The 22,330-nt window shown below is 48.0% G+C and overlaps 2 non-coding genes across 2 annotated transcripts; both read right to left on the reverse strand.

Moving 5' to 3' along the window:
• Positions 1–8,803: 8,803 nt before the first annotated feature.
• On the reverse strand, positions 8,804–8,922 carry LOC114445570 (5S ribosomal RNA). Its single transcript, XR_003671679.1, has one exon. It is a non-coding gene; the product is annotated as a 5S ribosomal RNA (ribosomal RNA).
• Positions 8,923–10,888: 1,966 nt separating this feature from the next.
• On the reverse strand, positions 10,889–11,007 carry LOC114445572 (5S ribosomal RNA). Its single transcript, XR_003671680.1, has one exon. It is a non-coding gene; the product is annotated as a 5S ribosomal RNA (ribosomal RNA).
• Positions 11,008–22,330: the final 11,323 nt, after the last annotated feature.

The following is a 22,330-nucleotide window of genomic DNA, read 5'->3' on the forward strand; positions in this document are numbered from 1 at the left end:
AGAGACGCTCTCTGTCAGCTCTGCCCTGCGCGCTGCCGTCCAACAATGCCCACGCTCTCCTGCTCACCCACGCATCCTCCCGCTGACCTTACCGCCACCTTGCGCACCGCTACAACCTGTTCACCCACTCTTAATCACCCCTCCCCGGGCTAAACCAAGCAAACCGCGCCGGGGAAATCCTCGTGCCCCTGGTACCGTAAAGGCGTTGCGCTGCAGTGCTGAGCAGATGTTTAGTGGGCACACACACGTGCAAGAAAAGAAGCAACGCTGACAGAGAGCGTCTTTCCTTTTTGTAAACATCTGTTGTAGCCTTTGTAGCCAATAAATAACTTTTGTAGCCTGTCTTCTGTAGTTTTTGTCACCTGCTTTGGTATCAGTTATGGTGTACTTTATGCATGTCTTGCTTTCTTTGTCCATCAAAGACCAAAAACTGAAGGTGCATGTGCCCAGGTAATGGTGGTAACCGCGCCTAACTGTTTGTTAGGCGCGGTTACCATGGTTACCAAACGTCAGAATTCTGGGATCAAAGGCAGGAAGGCACATAAAGTCCTCAATTGTCCAAAGACAGAAAAGCTCACAGCACCTGGTGCTCCCAGGCGCTCTCCCATCCAAGTACTTTTTGTAAACATCTGTTGTAGCCTTTGTAGCCAATAAATAACTTTTGTAGCCTGTCTTCTGTAGTTTTTGTCACCTGCTTTGGTGTCAGTCATGGTGTATTTTATGCATGTCTTGCCTTCGTTGTCCATCAAAGACCAAAAACTGAAGGTGCATGTGCCCAGGTAATGGTGGTAACCGCGCCTAACTGTTTGTTAGCCGCGGTTACCATGGTTACCAAACGTCAGAATTCTGGGATCAAAGGCAGGAAGGCACATAAAGTCCTCAATTGTCCAAAGATAGAAAAGCTCACAGCACCTGGTATTCCCAGGCGGTCTCCCATCCAAGTACTAACCAGGCCCGACTCTGCTTAGCTTCCGAGATCAGACGAGATCGGGCGTTTCTTTTTTTTTTTATCTTTTATTATCAAAAATTTCCTTAAAATATTTACAGAAAAGTCAAACCATGATATACCATTATTTCAATTTAACAAAAAGAAACATTCAAAATATACTAAACAGAAAACTCTTATTCTTTTATCTCAAGTTCAAAAATTAAACTAAAACAGGAAATAGAAAAAACAAAATCTTCAAAAATTAAAGTATACTACACCCTCTTCCAAATGAAATAAACTATGCCCCTCCAAGAGTGCTTCCTTCACCTTTCCCTTGTCCCACATCACCATGGTGCGTATATACAATTGAAAAGTGCTTTTGAACACCCCCCATGGTGCGACTGGGTTGTTAGATTTCCTGTGTGTGTTTCTGGATGTGTATATTGCATGCCTTGCAAAAAGTCCTGCCGTGTTTCTTATTGTTTGTCCTTTCTTGTTTTTGTTTTTTTCCCCGAACAGCAAGAACAGTCTCCATTCCTCCTCCTGCTCCCAGTAGCCGTTCGCCCTGGCCTCCAGTAGGTCTCTGAGCCTCCTCAGGGTGGCGCCGATGGCGGGGCAGTCAAGGAAGAGGTGTTCCAAAGTCTCCTCGGCTGCCCCGCAGACGGCGCAGCCCCTGCTGAATGCTTCTTTGTTTATTTGGTGTAGCACTATTCCCGGGTGTATCTTTCTGTGCCTTAGTCTGAAATCCATTGTGAGGACATTCCCAGGGGCCACGCCGCCCCTGAGTGTGGCCCAGATCCTGTCCCCCCGGAGGCCAGGGAAAACTCTCCTCCACGCCTGGTCAGCCGCTGGTGGTCTCCTCTTGTTCCGTGTGAAGATGTTGTATAGCCCTTTTGTGGTGATGTCTTGTAGACTTTTCTGGTCCTGTCGAGTATAAAACTCACAAGAGAGTCGGTTAGTTGTTCCTGGCTGCCTCCCCCCCCTCAGCAACCGTAACCAGCGCCGAGGGACAGAGGCAGCCAGTTTATCACACACATCCAGAATTTTTCCTTTTCTAAAAACTATTTTCTCCCTCCTTAGGATGGCCAGGATCCCCGCAGCTTCTATGCCACCGGCCGGGTCGACAATGTCCCCAAGCCGGACTAAACCAGCTCGTTCCATGGCGGCGCAGACCACCTCCCTCCCTCCCCAGGTAACATCTGGGTTGTCAAAGAGGGGCTGCGCCGCTGCCTGGAGGACACCGTCGACCCTTGCTTCCAGCAGAGGCCTCAGCTCAGCCCACGCCGTCATGATCTCCTCCGCCAGAGGGTCCACCACTCCTACACTCCTTGGTGAACGCCTCTGGCAGAGTGCCCACAGGTCCAAGGGCGGTCCGAGACACAGATCCTTTGCAATATAATTTTTCCAGATGAGGTTATTGTTTTCTAAGAGTTTTTTGATTATTTTGATCCTTAAAGCTTTTTTCCTGGATCCGATGTCTATTAGTCTCAGACCGCCCCTGTCCTCGGGCTGGATCATGACGTCATGGGCGACCTGGTTCATGTTAGACCTCCACAGGAAGCTGCCGATGGCTTTGTTAATGTTGCTCTCCTGCTGCGGGGACAGAGGACAGACAGCCAGGACATGGTTTACAGTGGACATCATTAGTGAATTTATTACAGTTATTTTTCCTTTTATCCCCAGCTGTCTCTGCTTCCACAGGTTAATTATGTTCTTGATTTTCCCTGTTAAAATGTCCCAATTTTTTTGATTTGCTCTCCCTTCATCTTTCCCCACCCACACCCCCAATATCTTTATTTCCTCTCCCGCATTTTGAAACCCCCATGTGTTGTGTATGCTTTGTGCTCCCCCACACATCATTATTTGTGTTTTATTAATATTCATTTTTGCACCCGATGCTTTACAAAACGAATCTATCGTGCCCATCACCTCATTAACACTATCTTTATCTACCACCGTGATATTTGTGTCGTCTGCGTACTGCACAATCTTGCAGCACGCAGACTCTCCCACTCTAATCCCTCTAATATTTACATTCCGTCTGACCGCTTCCGCCAGAGGCTCTGTCACCAGGGTGAAGAGCATGGCAGACAGCGGACAGCCCTGTCTGATCGATCTGCTCAGCGGAAACGCACTTGTGCACGTGCCGTTTATTTTGACGCAGCTGGTGGCTCCGCTGTACAGTGTTTTGATCCAGTTAATGTACCGCTCTCCAAAGCCCAGCCTCTCTAGGACTCGCCATAGAAAGGTGTGCTCCACACGGTCAAAAGCTTTTTCAAAATCTACACTCAATAAAAAACCCCCCGTTGTGCACATGTGTTTGACCAGGCATCTGACGGCCAGGACAGAGTCAGAAATGTCTCTGCCCGGCACGCCATATGCCTGTGTCTCACCCACCACCTCCTCAATAACCCTTTTCAGCCTGTTTGCTAAGATTTTCGCAATTATTTTAAAATCCGTATTTAAAAGACTTATTGGTCTGTAGTTTTCTAGTTTGTTTTTATCCCCTTTCTTTTTATACACTAATGTTATTATCCCTTTTGCAAAATTCCCCGTTGTTGTTTTCCTTCTTTCTATTTCGTTGAAAACGCGGCCCAGGATGGGGGCCAAGTTTGGACTGAAAGCTTGGTAAAATTCAGCTGTCAGTCCGTCCCATCCTGGGCTTTTCCCCGTATTTAATGATTTTATGGCTGTTGTGATTTGTTGTATTGTCAGGTCGGAGTCACAGAAGGCCCTGTCTGCTTCGTCTAACTTTTTCTCCAGGTAATTTATGTTTTTTTCCCTTTCGTCCTGATCTGTTTCTTCAGTTTGAAATAATTTGCCATAGAAATTCTGCGCCGTTTCTAAAATCCCTCCCAGATCCGTTATTATTTCTCCCTCACTGTTTACTACCGATTTTATGAAAGAGTTTTCCTGTTTTCGTTTTTCCAACCCCAGAAAGTAACTTGTTGATTTTTCTCCTTCCACTAGATATTTTGCTTTTGCTCTTATTGCTGCTGCTTTGCATTTGTTAGCCGTTAAATTGTGCAATTTTGCCTGCGCTGTTGCAAGTATGATTGTGTTTCGATCCGGATTTTCTTCTATTTTTTTCGTTTCAATTTTTATTATTTCTAATAATTCGTTCTCTTCCTGTTTTTCCTGCCACTTTCTCTTTTTACTTTCGTTTATGCAGAGTTTTTTTATCCTATTTTTTACCCCCTCCCACCATTTCAATAAATCTTCGGTTTCCGTTATTTCATATTTTATTTCGTTTAGAAAAGAATTAATCTTTATTTTAAAATTTTCATTTTCTAAGATTTTATTGTTTAAAACCCACAGACCTCCGTTTCTGGGCCTGCCCGCTCCTCTCATGCGAACCTGAAGCAGGGAATGATCGCTCCACCTATTAGGCATGTAATCAACGGTGTCCACCTCTGTGACTACTCCAGGAGACGCCAGTACCAAATCTATTCGGGATTGTCTCAGCTTCCCCCTCACCAGCTGTCTCCTGGAGTAGTCACGACCTCTCGGGTTTAGCACTCTCCATAAATCTATTAAGTTATATTCCGACATTAATTTTAGTAATTCTTGTCTGCTCATGTCACTCTTTAATTTGTTATTATTTATATTTACCGTATCCTCTGTTGCCATTATTATATTAAAATCCCCAATTATGATGCAATTCCTCAATACCCATTTGCTTAGTTTTTCCCTTATTAAATCTTTCCTTCCCTTTTCATCATTGTTTCCATATATATTAATTAATCTTAAACCCTTACTGCCCTCTTTCAGGTCCACCACGACCAACCGGCCCCCGCCGTCGGTGTGCACGCAGGCCACATCGTGAGGGAGGCCCGGTTTGATCAGCACAGCAGCGCCCGCTGCCAGAGAGGGTCCAGGGGCATAAAATATTTCTCCTCTCCACATTTTCTTTACTTCCTTTAATAGGTCTGCGCTCCACCTTACTTCCTGCATACAGAGAATATCCGTGTGTATGTTGTTTGTTATGTCCTGTATTTTTTCTATTGTCCTTGCTCCAGAAATGTTTAAAGATGTGATAGTGATCATGGCTAGAAGTAAGATGGAGTCAGACCTTAATGTAACAGTATTACTTCTTTTTCCTAGCGTGCCTATTCTGCTTTGCTTCCTGCATCTTTTTCTTATATAATTTTTGCCCTGCCTCTCTCTCCAGGTCAGAGTCGGAGGAGATCACCCTATGTCCCAGAAAGGTGGGCACAGAGACGGCTTCTCTTGCCCTGGCTTTTTCAGCCAGCAGAGACTTACTGGAGCGAAGGGTGGGCTTCACAAAACCATCTTTTATGGTGCTTTGCTCAAGCTCCTGGGAGCCGGCATATAGAGAAACGTCATCCAGGCTGGATCCTAGTGACAGAGCCTCTTCACCACCTGGCAGCCTCCGGGCAGGGCTCTTCGCCTCCCCCCCCATCCACGGCTGCCAACGCACTGATCCCTGCGCCACCCCTTCCGGGCGCGCTCATTTTCCCAAATGCTACAGGATCCAGGGCAGGGCCTGCTTCACTTGCCCCCCCCGCCCTCTCAGGAGCAGAGCCCGTTTTTTGAGCTCCCTCCCTTGCCGGGAGCGCATGTGTGAGCCCACCCGCTTCTTGCTCCGTCGGCCGTGCTGGTAGACAGCCTTGGCCCTTCTCTGTCTCCGCCATACAGGCTGCAGCCTCCTCTGCCCCATCCTCCTGGGCCTCGTCCTCCTCCATACAAGACTCATCATCCCTTTCTATATAAATGTTTATTTCTTCCTCACTGCTATTTTCAGCGCATATGCAACTGTCCATTTTATTAAAACAAATTTGACATTTTTCCAGTCTTTTGGTGCATTCCCTGGCATAATGCCCCTGGACCCCACATTTATTGCAAAAAAATTCTGGGCAATCCCTCACGATGTGGCCGGGCTGTATGCAGATCCTACATACGCGGACCTGCCGGTCGTGAATGACCCGAAAAAATTCCGGCCCTGCTGCTGTACTGAACCTTGCAGAATAAGGTAGTGACTGCACTGTTTCATTGAATTTTACCTTAACAAACCTCGTCCCATCCGCCACCCTCGTCCCCGGCCACATACGACGCTTTATGGGCGACACCGCTGACACACGCCATGATTCTAGTTTTTCTAAAATCTCTTCATCTGGTACATAAGCGGGCAGACCCAGAAAAGACACAACCAATTCGTCGTTGCTTATTTCCTTCCCTTCTACTGTTGTGTTTCCAATCTTAAACCCGTCGATCAATTTATTTTTACCCGCCTGGCTCCCCATTGTTATTTCATACTTATTTGCCGCGGTGCCTCGGCAGGCACAAATATTCCCACACATAAGTCTGATGCACCGTATTAGTTCCACCGGCGAAACAATCTCTTCTCCCTTTAATTCGACCTGAACTGTTAGATCTTTCTCATAACTAATTTCTTTTTCTTTTTTCCCCTCCTTCTGTGACTCCGACCTCTTTTTTTCCTGGCCGTCTGCCCTCTTCCCGACCATCCTTCCTTCATCATTTTCTGTTCTTTCTCTTACCTTATCCTCCTTTGATTGTCCATCCTTTCCTTCTTTTCTCGACATTGTTGCTCTTCTGTTTTGTCCATTATCCAAGGGTTTATCGGGGGCTCCTTTCCGTGGTCCTATTTCCGTGTTGTCCATCATTCCAGTCTTTTTCCCTCCAAATTATGGAGGGCAGAAAAATAAAACGAAAAACGAACAAAAAACTACTCCCCGACAGTCCGCCGACTGCGGGGAGCGAAGGAAAACACTGTTCCTAACGAAAACTTTAATTAGTCCAACGAAAAAACGAAAAAGAGGCACAGATTATCCTCATTCAAACAACGCTCTTTCCCTCCAAAACTCCCTCACTCCGCTCCGCCTGCGACCTCCTCCTCTGGGCGTTTCTAGAGTAGTGTGGCCGTGAGCTGCTTTCGCCTCAGCTATGATGTGCTTTTATGCATGTCATGCTGGCGTAGTCGTGCTGTGACTCTGACATGTCGTTGTTTTGCTGTGATGAGCAGATGTAGAGACGCTCTCTGTCAGCTTTGCCCTGCGAGCTGCCTTCCAACAATGCCCACACTCTCCTGCTCACCCACTAACCCCACCGCCACAACCTGTTCACCCACCCTTAATCACCCCTCCCCGGGCTAAACCAAGCAAAACGCGCCGGGGAAATCCTCGTGCCCCTGGTACCGTAAAGGCCCCGGCGCGTCATTGTGTTGCAGTGATGAGCAGATGTTTAAAGAAAAATGGAAAGAAAAAAAACGCTCTCTGTCAGCTTTGCTTCTTTTCTTGCACGTGTGTGTGTGTCCAATAAACATCTGTTGTAGCCTTTGTAGCCAATAAACAACCTTTGTAGCTTTTGTAGCCTGTCTTCTGTAGTTTTTGTCACCTGCTTTGGTATCAGCTATGGTGTATTTTATGCACGTCTTGCTTTCTTTGTCCATCAAAGAGCAAAAAGCGGAAGGTGCATGTGCCCAGGTAATTGTGGTAACCGCGCCTAGCTGTTTGTTAGCCGCGGTTACCGTGGTTACCAGACGTCAGAATTCTCAGATCGAAGGCAGGAAGGAACATAAAGTCCTCAATTATGGTGGATTTTATGCACGTCTCGCTTTCTTTGTCCATCAAAGACCAAAAAACGGAAGGTGCATGTGCCCAGGTAATTGTGGTAACCGCGCCTAACTGTTTGCTAGCCGCGGTTGCCGTGGTTACCAGACGTCAGAATTCTCAGATCAAAGGCAGGAAGGAACATAAAGTCCTCAATTGTCCAAAGACAGAAAAGCTCACAGCACCCGGTGCTCCCAGGCGCTCTCCCATCCAAGTACTAACCAACCAGGCCCGACTCTGCTTAGCTTCCGAGATCGGGCGCTTCTGGAGTAGTGTGGCCGTGAGCTGCTTTCTCGTCAGCTGCGGCGTGTCTTGACGCGTGTCATGCTTGCGTAGTCACGCTGTGACTCTGACATGTGGTTGTGTTGCTGTGATGAGCAGATGCAGAGACGCTCTCTGTCAGCTCTGCCCTGCGCGCTGCCGTCCAACAATGCCCACGCTCTCCTGCTCACCCACGCATCCTCCCGCTGACCTTACCGCCACCTTGCGCACCGCTACAACCTGTTCACCCACTCTTAATCCCCCCTCCCCGGGCTAAACCAAGCAAACCGCGCCGGGGAAATCCTCGTGCCCCTGGTACCGTAAAGGCGTTGCGCTGCAGTGCTGAGCAGATGTTTAGTGGGCACACACACGTGCAAGAAAAGAAGCAACGCTGACAGAGAGCGTCTTTCCTTTTTGTAAACATCTGTTGTAGCCTTTGTAGCCAATAAATAACTTTTGTAGCCTGTCTTCTGTAGTTTTTGTCACCTGCTTTGGTATCAGTTATGGTGTACTTTATGCATGTCTTGCTTTCTTTGTCCATCAAAGACCAAAAACTGAAGGTGCATGTGCCCAGGTAATGGTGGTAACCGCGCCTAACTGTTTGTTAGGCGCGGTTACCATGGTTACCAAACGTCAGAATTCTGGGATCAAAGGCAGGAAGGCACATAAAGTCCTCAATTGTCCAAAGATAGAAAAGCTCACAGCACCTGGTGCTCCCAGGCGCTCTCCCATCCAAGTACTTTTTGTAAACATCTGTTGTAGCCTTTGTAGCCAATAAATAACTTTTGTAGCCTGTCTTCTGTAGTTTTTGTCACCTGCTTTGGTGTCAGTCATGGTGTATTTTATGCATGTCTTGCCTTCGTTGTCCATCAAAGACCAAAAACTGAAGGTGCATGTGCCCAGGTAATGGTGGTAACCGCGCCTAACTGTTTGTTAGCCGCGGTTACCATGGTTACCAAACGTCAGAATTCTGGGATCAAAGGCAGGAAGGCACATAAAGTCCTCAATTGTCCAAAGATAGAAAAGCTCACAGCACCTGGTATTCCCAGGCGGTCTCCCATCCAAGTACTAACCAGGCCCGACTCTGCTTAGCTTCCGAGATCAGACGAGATCGGGCGTTTCTAGAGTAGTGTGGCCGTGAGCTGCTTTCGCCTCAGCTATGATGTGCTTTTATGCATGTCATGCTGGCGTAGTCGTGCTGTGACTCTGACATGTCGTTGTTTTGCTGTGATGAGCAGATGTAGAGACGCTCTCTGTCAGCTTTGCCCTGCGAGCTGCCTTCCAACAATGCCCACACTCTCCTGCTCACCCACTAACCCCACCGCCACAACCTGTTCACCCACCCTTAATCACCCCTCCCCGGGCTAAACCAAGCAAAACGCGCCGGGGAAATCCTCGTGCCCCTGGTACCGTAAAGGCCCCGGCGCGTCATCGTGTTGCAGTGAAGAGCAGATGTTTAAAGAAAAATGGAAAGAAAAAAAACGCTCTCTGTCAGCTTTGCTTCTTTTCTTGCACGTGTGTGTGTGTCCAATAAACATCTGTTGTAGCCTTTGTAGCCAATAAACAACCTTTGTAGCTTTTGTAGCCTGTCTTCTGTAGTTTTTGTCACCTGCTTTGGTATCAGCTATGGTGTATTTTATGCACGTCTTGCTTTCTTTGTCCATCAAAGAGCAAAAAGCGGAAGGTGCATGTGCCCAGGTAATTGTGGTAACCGCGCCTAGCTGTTTGTTAGCCGCGGTTGCCGTGGTTACCAGACGTCAGAATTCTCAGATCGAAGGCAGGAAGGAACATAAAGTCCTCAATTATGGTGGATTTTATGCACGTCTCGCTTTCTTTGTCCATCAAAGACCAAAAAACGGAAGGTGCATGTGCCCAGGTAATTGTGGTAACCGCGCCTAACTGTTTGCTAGCCGCGGTTGCCGTGGTTACCAGACGTCAGAATTCTCAGATCGAAGGCAGGAAGGAACATAAAGTCCTCAATTGTCCAAAGACAGAAAAGCTCACAGCACCCGGTGCTCCCAGGCGCTCTCCCATCCAAGTACTAACCAACCAGGCCCGACTCTGCTTAGCTTCCGAGATCGGGCGCTTCTGGAGTAGTGTGGCCGTGAGCTGCTTTCTCGTCAGCTGCGGCGTGTCTTGACGCGTGTCATGCTTGCGTAGTCACGCTGTGACTCTGACATGTGGTTGTGTTGCTGTGATGAGCAGATGCAGAGACGCTCTCTGTCAGCTCTGCCCTGCGCGCTGCCGTCCAACAATGCCCACGCTCTCCTGCTCACCCACGCATCCTCCCGCTGACCTTACCGCCACCTTGCGCACCGCTACAACCTGTTCACCCACTCTTAATCCCCCCTCCCCGGGCTAAACCAAGCAAACCGCGCCGGGGAAATCCTCGTGCCCCTGGTACCGTAAAGGCGTTGCGCTGCAGTGCTGAGCAGATGTTTAGTGGGCACACACACGTGCAAGAAAAGAAGCAACGCTGACAGAGAGCGTCTTTCCTTTTTGTAAACATCTGTTGTAGCCTTTGTAGCCAATAAATAACTTTTGTAGCCTGTCTTCTGTAGTTTTTGTCACCTGCTTTGGTATCAGTTATGGTGTACTTTATGCATGTCTTGCTTTCTTTGTCCATCAAAGACCAAAAACTGAAGGTGCATGTGCCCAGGTAATGGTGGTAACCGCGCCTAACTGTTTGTTAGCCGCGGTTACCATGGTTACCAAACGTCAGAATTCTGGGATCAAAGGCAGGAAGGCACATAAAGTCCTCAATTGTCCAAAGATAGAAAAGCTCACAGCACCTGGTGCTCCCAGGCGCTCTCCCATCCAAGTACTTTTTGTAAACATCTGTTGTAGCCTTTGTAGCCAATAAATAACTTTTGTAGCCTGTCTTCTGTAGTTTTTGTCACCTGCTTTGGTGTCAGTCATGGTGTATTTTATGCATGTCTTGCCTTCGTTGTCCATCAAAGACCAAAAACTGAAGGTGCATGTGCCCAGGTAATGGTGGTAACCGCGCCTAACTGTTTGTTAGCCGCGGTTACCATGGTTACCAAACGTCAGAATTCTGGGATCAAAGGCAGGAAGGCACATAAAGTCCTCAATTGTCCAAAGATAGAAAAGCTCACAGCACCTGGTATTCCCAGGCGGTCTCCCATCCAAGTACTAACCAGGCCCGACTCTGCTTAGCTTCCGAGATCAGACGAGATCGGGCGTTTCTAGAGTAGTGTGGCCGTGAGCTGCTTTCCCCTCAGCTATGATGTGCTTTCATGCATGTCATGCTGGCGTAGTCGTGCTGTGACTCTGACATGTCGTTGTTTTGCTGTGATGAGCAGATGTAGAGACGCTCTCTGTCAGCTTTGCCCTGCGAGCTGCCTTCCAACAATGCCCACACTCTCCTGCTCACCCACTAACCCCACCGCCACAACCTGTTCACCCACCCTTAATCACCCCTCCCCGGGCTAAACCAAGCAAAACGCGCCGGGGAAATCCTCGTGCCCCTGGTACCGTAAAGGCCCCGGCGCGTCATCGTGTTGCAGTGAAGAGCAGATGTTTAAAGAAAAATGGAAAGAAAAAAAACGCTCTCTGTCAGCTTTGCTTCTCTTCTTGCACGTGTGTGTGTGTCCAATAAACATCTGTTGTAGCCTTTGTAGCCAATAAACAACCTTTGTAGCTTTTGTAGCCTGTCTTCTGTAGTTTTTGTCACCTGCTTTGGTATCAGCTATGGTGTATTTTATGCACGTCTTGCTTTCTTTGTCCATCAAAGAGCAAAAAGCGGAAGGTGCATGTGCCCAGGTAATTGTGGTAACCGCGCCTAGCTGTTTGTTAGCCGCGGTTACCGTGGTTACCAGACGTCAGAATTCTCAGATCGAAGGCAGGAAGGAACATAAAGTCCTCAATTATGGTGGATTTTATGCACGTCTCGCTTTCTTTGTCCATCAAAGACCAAAAAACGGAAGGTGCATGTGCCCAGGTAATTGTGGTAACCGCGCCTAACTGTTTGCTAGCCGCGGTTGCCGTGGTTACCAGACGTCAGAATTCTCAGATCAAAGGCAGGAAGGAACATAAAGTCCTCAATTGTCCAAAGACAGAAAAGCTCACAGCACCCGGTGCTCCCAGGCGCTCTCCCATCCAAGTACTAACCAACCAGGCCCGACTCTGCTTAGCTTCCGAGATCGGGCGCTTCTGGAGTAGTGTGGCCGTGAGCTGCTTTCTCGTCAGCTGCGGCGTGTCTTGACGCGTGTCATGCTTGCGTAGTCACGCTGTGACTCTGACATGTGGTTGTGTTGCTGTGATGAGCAGATGCAGAGACGCTCTCTGTCAGCTCTGCCCTGCGCGCTGCCGTCCAACAATGCCCACGCTCTCCTGCTCACCCACGCATCCTCCCGCTGACCTTACCGCCACCTTGCGCACCGCTACAACCTGTTCACCCACTCTTAATCACCCCTCCCCGGGCTAAACCAAGCAAACCGCGCCGGGGAAATCCTCGTGCCCCTGGTACCGTAAAGGCGTTGCGCTGCAGTGCTGAGCAGATGTTTAGTGGGCACACACACGTGCAAGAAAAGAAGCAACGCTGACAGAGAGCGTCTTTCCTTTTTGTAAACATCTGTTGTAGCCTTTGTAGCCAATAAATAACTTTTGTAGCCTGTCTTCTGTAGTTTTTGTCACCTGCTTTGGTATCAGTTATGGTGTATTTTATGCATGTCTTGCTTTCTTTGTCCATCAAAGACCAAAAACTGAAGGTGCATGTGCCCAGGTAATGGTGGTAACCGCGCCTAACTGTTTGTTAGGCGCGGTTACCATGGTTACCAAACGTCAGAATTCTGGGATCAAAGGCAGGAAGGCACATAAAGTCCTCAATTGTCCAAAGACAGAAAAGCTCACAGCACCTGGTGCTCCCAGGCGCTCTCCCATCCAAGTACTTTTTGTAAACATCTGTTGTAGCCTTTGTAGCCAATAAATAACTTTTGTAGCCTGTCTTCTGTAGTTTTTGTCACCTGCTTTGGTGTCAGTCATGGTGTATTTTATGCATGTCTTGCCTTCGTTGTCCATCAAAGACCAAAAACTGAAGGTGCATGTGCCCAGGTAATGGTGGTAACCGCGCCTAACTGTTTGTTAGCCGCGGTTACCATGGTTACCAAACGTCAGAATTCTGGGATCAAAGGCAGGAAGGCACATAAAGTCCTCAATTGTCCAAAGATAGAAAAGCTCACAGCACCTGGTATTCCCAGGCGGTCTCCCATCCAAGTACTAACCAGGCCCGACTCTGCTTAGCTTCCGAGATCAGACGAGATCGGGCGTTTCTTTTTTTTTTTTATCTTTTATTATCAAAAATTTCCTTAAAATATTTACAGAAAAGTCAAACCATGATATACCATTATTTCAATTTAACAAAAAGAAACATTCAAAATATACTAAACAGAAAACTCTTATTCTTTTATCTCAAGTTCAAAAATTAAACTAAACAGGAAATAGAAAAACAAAATCTTCAAAAATTAAAGTATACTACACCCTCTTCCAAATGAAATAAACTATGCCCCTCCAAGAGTGCTTCCTTCACCTTTCCCTTGTCCCACATCACCATGGTGCGTATATACAATTGAAAAGTGCTTTTGAACACCCCCCATGGTGCGACTGGGTTGTTAGATTTCCTGTGTGTGTTTCTGGATGTGTATATTGCATGCCTTGCAAAAAGTCCTGCCGTGTTTCTTATTGTTTGTCCTTTCTTGTTTTTGTTTTTTTCCCCGAACAGCAAGAACAGTCTCCATTCCTCCTCCTGCTCCCAGTAGCCGTTCGCCCTGGCCTCCAGTAGGTCTCTGAGCCTCCTCAGGGTGGCGCCGATGGCGGGGCAGTCAAGGAAGAGGTGTTCCAAAGTCTCCTCGGCTGCCCCGCAGACGGCGCAGCCCCTGCTGAATGCTTCTTTGTTTATTTGGTGTAGCACTATTCCCGGGTGTATCTTTCTGTGCCTTAGTCTGAAATCCATTGTGAGGACATTCCCAGGGGCCACGCCGCCCCTGAGTGTGGCCCAGATCCTGTCCCCCCGGAGGCCAGGGAAAACTCTCCTCCACGCCTGGTCAGCCGCTGGTGGTCTCCTCTTGTTCCGTGTGAAGATGTTGTATAGCCCTTTTGTGGTGATGTCTTGTAGACTTTTCTGGTCCTGTCGAGTATAAAACTCACAAGAGAGTCGGTTAGTTGTTCCTGGCTGCCTCCCCCCCCTCAGCAACCGTAACCAGCGCCGAGGGACAGAGGCAGCCAGTTTATCACACACATCCAGAATTTTTCCTTTTCTAAAAACTATTTTCTCCCTCCTTAGGATGGCCAGGATCCCCGCAGCTTCTATGCCACCGGCCGGGTCGACAATGTCCCCAAGCCGGACTAAACCAGCTCGTTCCATGGCGGCGCAGACCACCTCCCTCCCTCCCCAGGTAACATCTGGGTTGTCAAAGAGGGGCTGCGCCGCTGCCTGGAGGACACCGTCGACCCTTGCTTCCAGCAGAGGCCTCAGCTCAGCCCACGCCGTCATGATCTCCTCCGCCAGAGGGTCCACCACTCCTACACTCCTTGGTGAACGCCTCTGGCAGAGTGCCCACAGGTCCAAGGGCGGTCCGAGACACAGATCCTTTGCAATATAATTTTTCCAGATGAGGTTATTGTTTTCTAAGAGTTTTTTGATTATTTTGATCCTTAAAGCTTTTTTCCTGGATCCGATGTCTATTAGTCTCAGACCGCCCCTGTCCTCGGGCTGGATCATGACGTCATGGGCGACCTGGTTCATGTTAGACCTCCACAGGAAGCTGCCGATGGCTTTGTTAATGTTGCTCTCCTGCTGCGGGGACAGAGGACAGACAGCCAGGACATGGTTTACAGTGGACATCATTAGTGAATTTATTACAGTTATTTTTCCTTTTATCCCCAGCTGTCTCTGCTTCCACAGGTTAATTATGTTCTTGATTTTCCCTGTTAAAATGTCCCAATTTTTTTGATTTGCTCTCCCTTCATCTTTCCCCACCCACACCCCCAATATCTTTATTTCCTCTCCCGCATTTTGAAACCCCCATGTGTTGTGTATGCTTTGTGCTCCCCCACACATCATTATTTGTGTTTTATTAATATTCATTTTTGCACCCGATGCTTTACAAAACGAATCTATCGTGCCCATCACCTCATTAACACTATCTTTATCTACCACCGTGATATTTGTGTCGTCTGCGTACTGCACAATCTTGCAGCACGCAGACTCTCCCACTCTAATCCCTCTAATATTTACATTCCGTCTGACCGCTTCCGCCAGAGGCTCTGTCACCAGGGTGAAGAGCATGGCAGACAGCGGACAGCCCTGTCTGATCGATCTGCTCAGCGGAAACGCACTTGTGCACGTGCCGTTTATTTTGACGCAGCTGGTGGCTCCGCTGTACAGTGTTTTGATCCAGTTAATGTACCGCTCTCCAAAGCCCAGCCTCTCTAGGACTCGCCATAGAAAGGTGTGCTCCACACGGTCAAAAGCTTTTTCAAAATCTACACTCAATAAAAAACCCCCCGTTGTGCACATGTGTTTGACCAGGCATCTGACGGCCAGGACAGAGTCAGAAATGTCTCTGCCCGGCACGCCATATGCCTGTGTCTCACCCACCACCTCCTCAATAACCCTTTTCAGCCTGTTTGCTAAGATTTTCGCAATTATTTTAAAATCCGTATTTAAAAGACTTATTGGTCTGTAGTTTTCTAGTTTGTTTTTATCCCCTTTCTTTTTATACACTAATGTTATTATCCCTTTTGCAAAATTCCCCGTTGTTGTTTTCCTTCTTTCTATTTCGTTGAAAACGCGGCCCAGGATGGGGGCCAAGTTTGGACTGAAAGCTTGGTAAAATTCAGCTGTCAGTCCGTCCCATCCTGGGCTTTTCCCCGTATTTAATGATTTTATGGCTGTTGTGATTTGTTGTATTGTCAGGTCGGAGTCACAGAAGGCCCTGTCTGCTTCGTCTAACTTTTTCTCCAGGTAATTTATGTTTTTTTCCCTTTCGTCCTGATCTGTTTCTTCAGTTTGAAATAATTTGCCATAGAAATTCTGCGCCGTTTCTAAAATCCCTCCCAGATCCGTTATTATTTCTCCCTCACTGTTTACTACCGATTTTATGAAAGAGTTTTCCTGTTTTCGTTTTTCCAACCCCAGAAAGTAACTTGTTGATTTTTCTCCTTCCACTAGATATTTTGCTTTTGCTCTTATTGCTGCTGCTTTGCATTTGTTAGCCGTTAAATTGTGCAATTTTGCCTGCGCTGTTGCAAGTATGATTGTGTTTCGATCCGGATTTTCTTCTATTTTTTTCGTTTCAATTTTTATTATTTCTAATAATTCGTTCTCTTCCTGTTTTTCCTGCCACTTTCTCTTTTTACTTTCGTTTATGCAGAGTTTTTTTATCCTATTTTTACCCCCTCCCACCATTTCAATAAATCTTCGGTTTCCGTTATTTCATATTTTATTTCGTTTAGAAAAGAATTAATCTTTATTTTAAAATTTTCATTTTCTAAGATTTTATTGTTTAAAACCCACAGACCTCCGTTTCTGGGCCTGCCCGCTCCTCTCATGCGAACCTGAAGCAGGGAATGATCGCTCCACCTATTAGGCATGTAATCAACGGTGTCCACCTCTGTGACTACTCCAGGAGACGCCAGTACCAAATCTATTCGGGATTGTCTCAGCTTCCCCCTCACCAGCTGTCTCCTGGAGTAGTCACGACCTCTCGGGTTTAGCACTCTCCATAAATCTATTAAGTTATATTCCGACATTAATTTTAGTAATTCTTGTCTGCTCATGTCACTCTTTAATTTGTTATTATTTATATTTACCGTATCCTCTGTTGCCATTATTATATTAAAATCCCCAATTATGATGCAATTCCTCAATACCCATTTGCTTAGTTTTTCCCTTATTAAATCTTTCCTTCCCTTTTCATCATTGTTTCCATATATATTAATTAATCTTAAACCCTTACTGCCCTCTTTCAGGTCCACCACGACCAACCGGCCCCCGCCGTCGGTGTGCACGCAGGCCACATCGTGAGGGAGGCCCGGTTTGATCAGCACAGCAGCGCCCCGCTGCCAGAGAGGGTCCAGGGGCATAAAATATTTCTCCTCTCCACATTTTCTTTACTTCCTTTAATAGGTCTGCGCTCCACCTTACTTCCTGCATACAGAGAATATCCGTGTGTATGTTGTTTGTTATGTCCTGTATTTTTTCTATTGTCCTTGCTCCAGAAATGTTTAAAGATGTGATAGTGATCATGGCTAGAAGTAAGATGGAGTCAGACCTTAATGTAACAGTATTACTTCTTTTTCCTAGCGTGCCTATTCTGCTTTGCTTCCTGCATCTTTTTCTTATATAATTTTTGCCCTGCCTCTCTCTCCAGGTCAGAGTCGGAGGAGATCACCCTATGTCCCAGAAAGGTGGGCACAGAGACGGCTTCTCTTGCCCTGGCTTTTTCAGCCAGCAGAGACTTACTGGAGCGAAGGGTGGGCTTCACAAAACCATCTTTTATGGTGCTTTGCTCAAGCTCCTGGGAGCCGGCATATAGAGAAACGTCATCCAGGCTGGATCCTAGTGACAGAGCCTCTTCACCACCTGGCAGCCTCCGGGCAGGGCTCTTCGCCTCCCCCCCATCCACGGCTGCCAACGCACTGATCCCTGCGCCACCCCTTCCGGGCGCGCTCATTTTCCCAAATGCTACAGGATCCAGGGCAGGGCCTGCTTCACTTGCCCCCCCCGCCCTCTCAGGAGCAGAGCCCGTTTTTTGAGCTCCCTCCCTTGCCGGGAGCGCATGTGTGAGCCCACCCGCTTCTTGCTCCGTCGGCCGTGCTGGTAGACAGCCTTGGCCCTTCTCTGTCTCCGCCATACAGGCTGCAGCCTCCTCTGCCCCATCCTCCTGGGCCTCGTCCTCCTCCATACAAGACTCATCATCCCTTTCTATATAAATGTTTATTTCTTCCTCACTGCTATTTTCAGCGCATATGCAACTGTCCATTTTATTAAAACAAATTTGACATTTTTCCAGTCTTTTGGTGCATTCCCTGGCATAATGCCCCTGGACCCCACATTTATTGCAAAAAAATTCTGGGCAATCCCTCACGATGTGGCCGGGCTGTATGCAGATCCTACATACGCGGACCTGCCGGTCGTGAATGACCCGAAAAAATTCCGGCCCTGCTGCTGTACTGAACCTTGCAGAATAAGGTAGTGACTGCACTGTTTCATTGAATTTTACCTTAACAAACCTCGTCCCATCCGCCACCCTCGTCCCCGGCCACATACGACGCTTTATGGGCGACACCGCTGACACACGCCATGATTCTAGTTTTTCTAAAATCTCTTCATCTGGTACATAAGCGGGCAGACCCAGAAAAGACACAACCAATTCGTCGTTGCTTATTTCCTTCCCTTCTACTGTTGTGTTTCCAATCTTAAACCCGTCGATCAATTTATTTTTACCCGCCTGGCTCCCCATTGTTATTTCATACTTATTTGCCGCGGTGCCTCGGCAGGCACAAATATTCCCACACATAAGTCTGATGCACCGTATTAGTTCCACCGGCGAAACAATCTCTTCTCCCTTTAATTCGACCTGAACTGTTAGATCTTTCTCATAACTAATTTCTTTTTCTTTTTTCCCCTCCTTCTGTGACTCCGACCTCTTTTTTTCCTGGCCGTCTGCCCTCTTCCCGACCATCCTTCCTTCATCATTTTCTGTTCTTTCTCTTACCTTATCCTCCTTTGATTGTCCATCCTTTCCTTCTTTTCTCGACATTGTTGCTCTTCTGTTTTGTCCATTATCCAAGGGTTTATCGGGGGCTCCTTTCCGTGGTCCTATTTCCGTGTTGTCCATCATTCCAGTCTTTTTCCCTCCAAATTATGGAGGGCAGAAAATAAAACGAAAAACGAACAAAAAACTACTCCCCGACAGTCCGCCGACTGCGGGGAGCGAAGGAAAACACTGTTCCTAACGAAAACTTTAATTAGTCCAACGAAAAAAACGAAAAAGAGGCACAGATTATCCTCATTCAAACAACGCTCTTTCCCTCCAAAACTCCCTCACTCCGCTCCGCCTGCGACCTCCTCCTCTGGGCGTTTCTAGAGTAGTGTGGCCGTGAGCTGCTTTCGCCTCAGCTATGATGTGCTTTTATGCATGTCATGCTGGCGTAGTCGTGCTGTGACTCTGACATGTCGTTGTTTTGCTGTGATGAGCAGATGTAGAGACGCTCTCTGTCAGCTTTGCCCTGCGAGCTGCCTTCCAACAATGCCCACACTCTCCTGCTCACCCACTAACCCCACCGCCACAACCTGTTCACCCACCCTTAATCACCCCTCCCCGGGCTAAACCAAGCAAAACGCGCCGGGGAAATCCTCGTGCCCCTGGTACCGTAAAGGCCCTGGCGCGTCATCGTGTTGCAGTGAAGAGCAGATGTTTAAAGAAAAAAGGAAAGAAAAAAAACGCTCTCTGTCAGCTTTGCTTCTCTTCTTGCACGTGTGTGTGTGTCCAATAAACATCTGTTGTAGCCTTTGTAGCCAATAAACAACCTTTGTAGCTTTTGTAGCCTGTCTTCTGTAGTTTTTGTCACCTGCTTTGGTATCAGCTATGGTGTATTTTATGCACGTCTTGCTTTCTTTGTCCATCAAAGAGCAAAAAGCGGAAGGTGCATGTGCCCAGGTAATTGTGGTAACCGCGCCTAGCTGTTTGTTAGCCGCGGTTACCGTGGTTACCAGACGTCAGAATTCTCAGATCGAAGGCAGGAAGGAACATAAAGTCCTCAATTATGGTGGATTTTATGCACGTCTCGCTTTCTTTGTCCATCAAAGACCAAAAAACGGAAGGTGCATGTGCCCAGGTAATTGTGGTAACCGCGCCTAACTGTTTGCTAGCCGCGGTTGCCGTGGTTACCAGACGTCAGAATTCTCAGATCAAAGGCAGGAAGGAACATAAAGTCCTCAATTGTCCAAAGACAGAAAAGCTCACAGCACCCGGTGCTCCCAGGCGCTCTCCCATCCAAGTACTAACCAACCAGGCCCGACTCTGCTTAGCTTCCGAGATCGGGCGCTTCTGGAGTAGTGTGGCCGTGAGCTGCTTTCTCGTCAGCTGCGGCGTGTCTTGACGCGTGTCATGCTTGCGTAGTCACGCTGTGACTCTGACATGTGGTTGTGTTGCTGTGATGAGCAGATGCAGAGACGCTCTCTGTCAGCTCTGCCCTGCGCGCTGCCGTCCAACAATGCCCACGCTCTCCTGCTCACCCACGCATCCTCCCGCTGACCTTACCGCCACCTTGCGCACCGCTACAACCTGTTCACCCACTCTTAATCACCCCTCCCCGGGCTAAACCAAGCAAACCGCGCCGGGGAAATCCTCGTGCCCCTGGTACCGTAAAGGCGTTGCGCTGCAGTGCTGAGCAGATGTTTAGTGGGCACACACACGTGCAAGAAAAGAAGCAACGCTGACAGAGAGCGTCTTTCCTTTTTGTAAACATCTGTTGTAGCCTTTGTAGCCAATAAATAACTTTTGTAGCCTGTCTTCTGTAGTTTTTGTCACCTGCTTTGGTGTCAGTCATGGTGTATTTTATGCATGTCTTGCCTTCGTTGTCCATCAAAGACCAAAAACTGAAGGTGCATGTGCCCAGGTAATGGTGGTAACCGCGCCTAACTGTTTGTTAGCCGCGGTTACCATGGTTACCAAACGTCAGAATTCTGGGATCAAAGGCAGGAAGGCACATAAAGTCCTCAATTGTCCAAAGATAGAAAAGCTCACAGCACCTGGTATTCCCAGGCGGTCTCCCATCCAAGTACTAACCAGGCCCGACTCTGCTTAGCTTCCGAGATCAGACGAGATCGGGCGTTTCTTTTTTTATCTTTTATTATCAAAATGTTCATTAAAATATATACATAAAAAATCAACACATCACAAATCACAATAGACACAAAATTATTTCTCTTCTAACTTCTAACTCTTCTTTAACCACAACAACAACAACAAACATATTTTCCTAAAAATTAAAATACACCCTACCACCCTCTTCATAAAACAAACTATGCCCATCTAACAGTGCATCTCTCTTTTTCCCCTTTAGCCCCTTCACCATCGTGCTTATGTACATCTGGAAGTTGTGAGTGAAAAACCCTTTTAGTTGCAACCCAGTGTTTCCCTTCCTGCGTGCATTTCTGATGGTGTATATGGTGTGTTTTGCAAAAAGTCCGGCTGTGTTTCTTATTTTTTGTCCTTTGTTATTGACGTTGTCTCCAAACAGTGTGAATAGCTTCCAGTCTTCCTCTGTTCTCCACTTCCCGTGTGCCCTCTCCTCCAGAGTTCGTCTGAGCCAGCCCAGGAAGTTGTTGATGGCGGGGCAGTCGAGGAAAAGGTGTTCCAATGTCTCCGCGGCTGCCCCGCATGTGGCGCAGCCCCTCTCCAACGCCCCGTCAATTTGGTGGAGCACGACACCGGGATGTAGTCTTCGGTGCCGTGCTCTGAAGTCCGTCGTCAGGACGTTTCCCGGGGCCGCGCCACTCCTGAGCGTGGCCCAGATCCTGTCCCCTCGCAGGGCGGGGAAGACCTCCCTCCATGCTCGGTCAGCTGCCGGTGGTCTTCTTCTCCTTTTGATGAACGTCTCATACAGCTGCCGAGTTGTTGTTTCCTGTAAGTCCTCCCCGCCCTGCACAGAGGAGAAGGCACACGTTTCGCCAGCCTCGGCTGGCTGTCTCCTGTTCCCCAGCGCCCTTATCCAGCGCCGGGGAACAGCAGCAGCCAGCTTATCAAACACATCAATGATAACGTTTTTGTTGAATCTTACTTTCCTCTCCCTCAAGCTGGCCAGGGTCCCCGCAGCTTCAAAGCCACCGGTTGGGTCGACAACATCCCCGAGCCGGACTACTCCAGCTCGTTCCAGGGCCGCGCAAACCACCTCTTTCCCTCCCCAGGTAACTTCTGGGTTGTTAAAGAGGGGCTGCGCGATCGCCTGTAGGATGCCGTCGACCCTGGCCTCCAGCAGAGGTCTCACCTCGGCCCACGCCGTCATGATCTCCTCCGCCAGAGGGTCCATTCCCGCTCTACTCTTTGGCAGCCTCCTCTGGCAGAGTGCCCAGATCCCCAGGGGCGGCCCGAGACCCAGATCCTGTGTTATTGCTTGTTTCCATGCTGCATTATTGTTTCTGTCTATTAGTTTTTTGACCAATTTTATTCGTAGTGCTTTTTTTCTTGCGTTGATTGAAACGAGTCTCAGACCGCCCCTTTCCTCGGGCTGGATCATGACGTCGTGGGCCACCTGATTCATAGTGGACCTCCACAGGAAGCCACCGATGGCTCTGTTGATGTTGGATTCCTGCTGCGGGGACAGGGGACAGACAGCCAGTGTGTGATTTAGTGTTGACATGATAAGTGAGTTGATTACTGTTATTTTCCCTCTTATTCCCAATTGCCTTTGTTTCCATAAGTTTATGATTTTTTTTGATTTTTTCTGTTAAAACGTTCCAGTTTTTTTCGTTCGCCTTCCCCTCATCCCTCCCGCACCACACCCCTAGCACCTTCAGTTCCCC

This window comes from Parambassis ranga, chromosome 13 (assembly GCF_900634625.1).
Source record: "Parambassis ranga chromosome 13, fParRan2.1, whole genome shotgun sequence".
Lineage (NCBI taxonomy): Eukaryota > Metazoa > Chordata > Actinopteri > Ambassidae > Parambassis > Parambassis ranga.